Below are 9,101 nucleotides of genomic sequence, written 5' to 3' on the forward strand. Positions count from 1 at the left end.
GTCATCATAGCACACGGTCCGAGGAAGTTTATTGTTCCAGGTGTCCCACAACAATAAATCTCTCACGGGGGGGTTGACGAAGGAGAGATACTGCCCGTTGGGCAAGTGGAAAGGAGGGATGAAAGCTACAGACACTTGCTAGGGAACAGCCCGCTCCTGTATGGGACCGCTAAGCGGGACTGAGTTAAGTGTTTGGGATGCAGCTGCGTCAGAGGGCGGAAGGTAAAATGTAGGGGCGATAATTATTCCCTGACATATTCGCATAAATAGATTTTTCCGCAGAGTGGGTGATAATTGCTTTTGTGGGTCAATGATTTCCCAGTTCATGACGGAAGTAACAAAAAAAAGGACAATAAGCTTGAAGAGGCATTTTAATCCTTCAAGGAGTTGTGAAATAATCGATATAAAATACAAATTAAATATGTTGCAAACCGGGATACTATCTTGTTCCAGGTGTCTGAAGTGCGTAGGTATTGGTGTACTTATTTTAAAAAGACAATAAACTTCGTAAAAGAATAAAATAGGGGTCTAGATGTATGGTGGTCGGTGAAATACACCCATCAGGTGACAAAGAGCTGATTCCAAATAATTCAGCATTCGAAAGTATTTTCTAAGTAGTAAAGGACTTTTTTACTTTGTTTCAGTCATCACGACTAAGCTGACATACAACTCTGCAAAATCTTTCAGAATGACGCCAATTAATGTTTTGATTGTATTTTGGATTGTTTTTCATTGGGGCCCCAACCTGCTGCCTGCAAGCAGCATGACATGTCAGCATATTATCACCCAGATCTGTCATTTTTAATTGTTATATTGATAAGTATGTTTAAGTATGTGGAATCCGGTAACGTTTTACCCACTGTATAGCCTCGGACGCCGCATGTTACTACTTACATAACATTTCCTGTCACGATCTGTCTGTGTTGTGTTTTTTCTTGTCTAGATCTGTCTTTTGTTTTCTGTCTGCGTTGCGTTTTCTCTTGTTTAGACCTTTCCTTGGTTTCCTGTCTGTGGCCCTTTCTCACTTCTCTTATTTTTCATTTCCTCGCTCCTCGGTCTCGGTCTCACCGGAAGTTGATTTGTCTGCGCCATCTTGAGTAGCGTCGCAATGGCCTTATTTTTGCCGGAGGACAGAGGGGCGAGGAGCGATAATGGAGGAGCTATAATCGAGGAACCACCAGACCATCCTTCGATGAAATCCTCAGACACTCGCCCCGCCCCCTTACTGTGTATCGCTCACTGATTGGACGATGCAGTGCATGCACTGATCTGATGCTTCTTGACATGAGAGCAGTTTCCCAGCGGAGTGAAGAAAATACATGAACCTCACGGGAGTCACTCCTCAGTTTATACCGTGTTTTGTTTCAATTAATGTATCATTTAGTTACAAATATGTGATATATCTGAACAACAAAGTGGTCAAAAATCATTTTATTCATTCTTTGGAAACATTTTCATGATCGCTTTTTTCGTTTTACATTTTCATTTATTGTCATTTCCATTCAGTCAGTCATTAAGTGCTATTTAAAATGTTAATTTGCGACATATCCAAACAAACAAAGTGTGCAATCCAATGAATGTTAATAACTGGGTTTTGATAGATAACATATCTCTTTTTCTTCTCTGAATTATTTTATTTATTTTGTGCACTCTAATCAATATTAATCAAACTATTGTTTGTTTATACATTTTAAGAATGGCCTTTATCTTTTTTGAGAATTAGTTCTTATTTTATTTTATTTATTTGGGTCTACAACAGATGATACAAATATTTGAGTCAGTAAATGTGTACTAACAGAGGCGGGGGTGTGTGTGGAAATAACGGGGACAGAGCTGGCTGCTGTCAGACGATCAGCTGTGCAGCGTCATCACAAACGGACGTCGCTTCACGTGACGCTCCGGAGGAAAGGACGTCCCATTGCTCTTAAAACTCATTTCCCTGCTTCTCGTGGTTTCCTTGCGTCTCTCCATGCTTCCCTGGTGGGAGGGACTAGTCACAGGGAAACGACGCAAGTGAGGGACGCAAGGAATGCCTTTAACCGAAGTGAGAAGGACCCACTGTCAGCAATAAAGCTAACGCCAAAAGCTAACGGCAGAAGCTAATAAAAAAACTGGAGCATTTAGATGCTATACATCAAGATATCTTTCTTGGGCGACCAAAACAAAAACACAATTGAATTTCCTTCCATCAGGTGCTCACAAGCACAATTTCTTGTTTTCTAGCATGTAGCCTTTTTTACTTTTCAGTTTGTTTTGCTACCCAAAATTGCAACAAAAAGAAAAGATCTAAGAGTGCAGGAGTAGCAATATCAATGGAAGTCAATGGCTGCCAAATGGCATCATATTGATTTTATCTGTCTAGTGTATGTTGGATTTTCATGAAATATAAGAAATACATGGAGAAATAGCATACACAGTACACACTTGTTGGTCTTACATCAGAGCCAAGCTTTTCAATCCTACCGAGTATATGGCTGTGATAAAGTCACTCCATTCCCCTCCTCCTTCTATATTTCTTCCCCCTACTCTTTACATGCGGCGGGGGGTGCGGAGGGTGCTCGTCATGGACGAGGCAGATTGTGCTTGTGTGTGTAAGGCCGTGGTGTTAGCGGAGGAGGAGAGGGAGGCTGCTGCTTTGAGGATTCTGCCCACTCGCCTCGTCTCGCCTGCCTGGCTCTTTGAAGCTGTTCGATGACCGCACAGGGCAACATCACCGCAGGTGGGGGGGAGACTGGTGCATGGTGGTAGTGGTGGGGTACGGAAGCCTGTCATTTGTATACAGCTGTTTCTTTCATCTTGTCCAGCTCCACTCCTCCTCCTCCCACTCGTCTATCCCTTCCTCTCTCTGCTAGTCTATTCATCTGTTGCTCTGCTCCATCTCCAAGACCCCTTAAAGCTCTTTAAAGAAGTTGCAGCAAGGCACCCAGGCCTGCAGCCAGGTGAGCTGGAACATGTTGCAGGAAGAGGAAATAAATGTGAAAGTTGCCGATACAATGGCTGTCATTGAGATCAAACAAAACCGTGCTTTTAAAGACGGGTGCATTTTTCCAAGCACTGCCCTACTCATTCTTATTTTCAGCCTAGGATTCTTTTCATATCAACCTGTGAATTTTTATCGCTTTTTATCGTTGATTAATTGCAAACAAATTATTTTATGCAGCTGTTCTGTCACTTTCCCATACAAGCATGGGTAGACAAAGTCAAAGAAAGAAAACAATGCCAGAATTACTATTTCAATAATATGACTAGCAAATAATACATACATCATATGAAGACCTTTTCTGAATTGTACACAAATAGCTTACACATGCTGAAAGGCCAGTTATTTATGCAGATCCCAATGTTCATGCAAGCAGTTCACTCTGACCGTCTTACAGTTTTAATGCTTTGTTGATTCAGTTATATACTGCAGTTACCAAATAACAATTATCTATGACATCGAAAACAAAATCTGTCAATTTTTGTCTATTTTAACAAACATCCTAATTGTCTGTGAACTAAATAAATAATAAAACATAACAGAACTCCTGAATAATCTTACACAGTCCTAGCGTCCAATCCCCTCTGTTCTCACGGTAACACAGAGACCACATATGACTTGACGTGTTGCTACATCAATTAGCAGCAATTAACACCAGCCCACTGAGCACCTGCGTTTGGAGCTCTGGCATCTGGGTTGCATTATCAGAACTATGTTGTTGTATTATCATAATAAGTGCTGAAACACTGACGCCATCCCGCTGGGCTCTTGTCTGTCCCAGGAGGGTGTCAGTGTGTCTCTTTTCCAGCTGAAGTGTTTTCTTGTATCATAAAAAATGTCATGCCAAACCCATCAATCCAAATCATTTAACATACCTTGCTTGCTTTAAAGGCCACACATCAGTCAAACATCTATTCTCTATTCCTCTGCTTTTACATGAATGAGTTCCACCACCTCAGTGCTCTCGGCCGGCCATGTTGTTGTAAATGATTGTTTTGCATTGAGTTTCCTGAGTACCATGGACGAATTGAGAGACTGCTCTATACAAACAGGCTGAGTGGTTGTTATTTCAGTGGTGACGCCCGGCTCACCAGACACAGAGGGCGGCATATCGATCGGCTGTCGCTGAGAATGCAAAGCAGCAGTCTGAAGGAGACACTAGAAAGACAGGCAGCTCGTGGAGGCGAGAGAAGCTCATATAAAGCAAGAGCAAGAAAGGTGGGGAGGTTTGAGAAGTGTGGTGGAGAATACTGACTTGTAAAGAAAGGAGTTCAGTCAGTAATTGAAAATATTTTGAGGTAAAAATCCTGATTTAGTCTTTAAGGTCTGCACCACTGATCCACTGTGATGAACCTGCATAATATAGGAAACATCTAAATTAAACGATTAAGGATAGTCATGCCATTTACGTGTTGAAGTTATAATTGGTTGTTGCATTTCAGTTTTAATTGACAATATAAGGATGCGGTATAATGTGATCTTACTTTCTTATTACATAGATGATGTTAGCACAGCCACCTAGCTATTCTGACTAATGAATGACAATGCTTACATTGTGGCATAAGCCATGTTTTGCGGCATATTGAATGAAGGGATATTTTTCACTATGATCTACTCTCTGACACTCTGAAATGAAAACTTGTGTATTTATTAATAACACCTGATTATTGGTTTAAAAAAAGGGCTTATGCCACTGAAGCTTGAGTCGTATGCTGCTGTATGCTGCTGTTTCAGTTGTTAAAAAACAACTGAAACGAATCAGGGTCCAATTCATGAGGTCATCACTACACTCTAGGTGAACGCACAGAAAGATGAGCTCTGACTTCTCAAACATCAGCAGCGTTCTGCTTACTTTGCCCTGTAACTGTAAAATATGTTCCTACTTTCCTAATGTCTGATCTGGGTTTGTCTTTTGATACACTCATGGCTGGCCCGCCAACATATCTACAGTAGCATCCACAGAATTATGTCACACAATCCCAATCTGGTGCTACACATTTAATTAAGATTCTCTGTGTTTAGGTCACACATCTTTCGTTTAGTTATTACTATAATAAGTAATATTCTGACAAAGGCCTTAAAAGCTGTTACTGGGAGTGAGTAAAAAAATACCTTGGATGAAAAGGTAAGTATCAAAATAAGATTCAAAAGAAGATTCAACATATAATGCAAACCCACAAGATAATGAAATACTTTAATGTTATTACAGATAATGTAATGTGATTGTTATTATCAGAAGGCATTGATTCAGGTTTTTAGTTCCTTTTCAAAGCTCGATATATTTTTGTCACTGTCTTTTAATACAATTTGTTAAATGCTGAAATGTAAGTCTTGAGTGGAATTATTCAATTAAAGGTACTGTAATATTAAACTAATTGATCTTATCTGTATGCATTCTATAGGCAGCTATAGCGATGACAGTGATTTTTCATCTTTAAGTCTACGTTTTTTTGGCAAGCATTACAGGCTGTCAGGATCTCGACACAAACTGATGAACCCAAATGCACGACCCAGAGACAAAGTCTTGAATGTAAAAGAAAATGTAATTTTAATTTCACAGATCAGGTAATCCCTCTTAACAGAGTAGGTACTGGAAATAACAAAAGGCGCTCACAAGGCAACACACTCTCACTCCATAAACGTCCAGGAGCGACGCTTGGTCAGGGTCCCGAGGCGTGCAGTTGGGAAGCTCCTAGGCTCCTTCAGCTTCATAAAGGGACGCAAATAGCTTTCAACTGATTGCAATGTATTCCCATCTGCGGCGGGATTTGACGCTCATGGAAGCACGGCATTCATTTGTGTCGGCTGCCCTTAAAGGCAATGTGAGCGTCCATTCCCATTGGATAACAGAGAATTGTACACCAGGAAGTAAGTATTCTCCTTACTGTCAATTGATTTGACAGTGATATCTCCACTACTCATCAACTAAAAAACACCAGATTATCCTTGTTGATTAAACGACATTGATAGGTTGTGAACATTTTCTTGTTGCCCCAGCTGGTCGACACCTCTTTTAGCAGAAACAAAGGCTACTTTAATGTATTAAATCGATGTTAATCCAGGTGGATGTGGAATTAACGGACGTGACGTTGTGTGATTGCGTTGCCAGGCAACAGCTTCGGTTCATGTTGATTTACAAACTCTTCAACTACAACCGTAGTTATATTTAAAAACATGTTAGAAGGCCTCACGAAAAAGAGTTTGTAAATCAACATGAACCGAAGCTGTTGCCTGGCAACGCAATCNGGCAATGTTTGAAGTTTATTTGTCTGATGGTAAAGATTTTTATTTTTATACGATCATGACTTGATAAGCAGCGTAACATGTGTGAAGGGTTAAGTACAATAGTGTGTTAGAAAATATACTGTATGTTTCTTACGGTAAATAGGAACCATTCAAAAGCAGAAATGTGCCAGACAATCTCAGTTATCGCGACCTCGACTTATCTTTAAATCCGATGTTAGCCCTCGCTGCTGCGGAACATTCAGGCCCAGCTAATTTCATATCCTTATTCTAACCAGGAACAAAGATCACTAGAACCATTTTGGTGGCGCTTCCCCATGTCACATGATTTCCACGTATCACTTATTTACTCAAAAGTGTGTTCCTCTTTATTGTCGGTCATGAGGATGTTGTGTAACTTTTGGCAGCAATGTGGACGTTTTTTAACAATGGACACTTATCTTAATCTTCTCAGGCCTGTTTTTGGTTTCATTCTTCAATCTGATACTGGCTTTCTTTGATGCAACAATATTTTCAGGGAACGTGGTTTTTGTTCTGAACCCTGCTCTGTAATGGAGCAGCTCACTATTGTACGTATAAGCTTTGTTCTAATTGTAGATATCGGCGTTAATCATTTCGTATTTGATTGGAAAAAAAACGTTATAAAAGTTTGAAGGTTTTTAATTTGAAAGTCTAACACGAACAATTCAACGTAAAAATGTAACGCTTTTTTGAGCACTGTGTGAATACTGTTTTGATCATTCTGTGAATATTGTAATTCTGTGTGTCTGTGTGTTAAATTGTTTTTCCACAACTTTATACATCATGCCATAGGAAAGCACTGTCAATATTACTTCATTCAGTCAAAAACGATCATATGACTAACCTTTAACTGCTGTTGTGATTTTTTTACATGCAATAAAACAAAAAGTCAAATTGAAAAAGATATTGAATGTGAATTATTGTATTGTGTTTACTTTTGCCATGGACTTTTAGATTATATTTCAGACATAGCATTTATTTTTGAAGGATTTCTCTATCAAATGTGTACAGACATAGAAACCAAAATCACTTTCTGGTTATTCCTAGGGAGATTTTCAAGTTATGTTGGCTGTGTGTATGCAACACATTTAAATCTCCGGATATAACAAATGGTTTCTTGATGAGCTCATTTGGCTACAGAGAGGTATACAAGAGCCGTTCCCAGTGTTCTCTTTCCTTGTTCCTCTTTCATTTCACTTTCTATTGAACATTTAAAATAAATGAAGGAATCGAAACCATTATCTTCATGTTCTTGTAACAAATAATTGATCATCGGCATGCAATGAGTTACTCTGAAACTTTCAAACCTGCACTGACTTTGTTTTTAATCAAAACTGACTGAATCAACTATTGTACTTACAGTATGTGGTTTTAAATGATGTATAATAATGATACAATTTGAATGAATACAATATATATCAAACTTTATGATATAAACATTTGTTTAAGATTGAAAATGAAAGTGAAAGTCAGCTAATGAGAATCTGAATTCATCTCAATCCTGCCATCTATTGGACAGACATCCTTACAACATGTTAGAGATGCACAGGTGGACTACAATAAACACATTTGTAGTATTGTAACAAACTCGCATGTTGATCAACACCTTGTTAGATACAATTTTAAAAAGCATAGGGTACATTTTTGCAAAGTATGATGAATAGTGTTCTTATGTTCCCCTTTTTACCTCATTGTCTGAATGTATTCCTTTCATATCATTACTTTCCCATGTGCACGTATTGTGCATTAAGACCATCCATTATTAAGACAACGAAACATGTATCCATCTTTGTTGTGCACAAAGAGCTTGGTCTGTCAAATATGAAGACTGTTGGTCACAAGCGTGACAACAAGCGTTTAGATATGATGTGCTTTATAACACTATGAATTATGGCCTCAAAACTGAATCAACACATCGGAAAGTATCGATATATATCATTGATGATGATGACATGTATAGACAGCGGCGTGTCTTATATACACAAGCTAACATGTTGGCTAGAAAATTATCTTGGTGTTCAGATAAGGTTAAGGTGAACCTCTTTAGAGCTTATTGTACTCCTCTCTATACTGCCCCCTTGTGGGTCAAGTTTAAGAAGGTGAGCCTCAAGAAGTTCCAGGTTGCTTATAATTACTGTCTGTGTATACTGCTTGGAAAACCAAGGTGGTGCAGTGCAAGTGAAATGTTCTGTAACGCACGAGTCAACACGTTCCATGCTCTCTTGAGAAATCTGATGTACAAATTCATCTGTCGATTGAATGTTTCTCATAACTGTCATTATGCTGCTTTCAAATCCGTGTCTCAGTACTGTACGATACCAGTCACCTCCGTGGAAAACATTGGTATAATTGCCTTTTTTAATTTATATTTGAGTCTTGTATGTCTTTTAATAATGGACCAAGAGTCTCTTCAAATAAAAGCTGATGATGATGATGATGATATAATGTTGATCAGTTTTTGGTCATTTGTGGGGAGGTTAAATTGTATTTCATTATACAGAAATATACTGACAGGTGTTGGTATATTTTTCGACACCTATCAATGAACTCAGAATGCTAAAGAAATTGAAATGTTGATATTTTGTGTAAGTCTTTCATTTCACATTAATTGTGAATAATAAACGTCCTTTATGGTGAGTTGACTTTTATAATTTTTTTTATTTTGAAACCCTTAAGAAACTGGACCCATTTCTACTTTTGGGAAAATGATGGGGAACCTAATTCAGACAAAATAGACCATGCAGAACCCATTTCTGACAAGTAACCTCCCTAGTGTCAATGATCTGAAATGTGACATATATGTCACATTGGGCTTTAATGGTAAAGTAACTCTTGTTTATAACTTAATGAGGATGCT

This window comes from Notothenia coriiceps, unplaced genomic scaffold (genome assembly GCF_000735185.1).
Source record: "Notothenia coriiceps isolate Sejong01 unplaced genomic scaffold, NC01 NC01_scaffold00013590, whole genome shotgun sequence".
In the NCBI taxonomy this organism is placed as follows: Eukaryota; Metazoa; Chordata; class Actinopteri; order Perciformes; family Nototheniidae; genus Notothenia; species Notothenia coriiceps.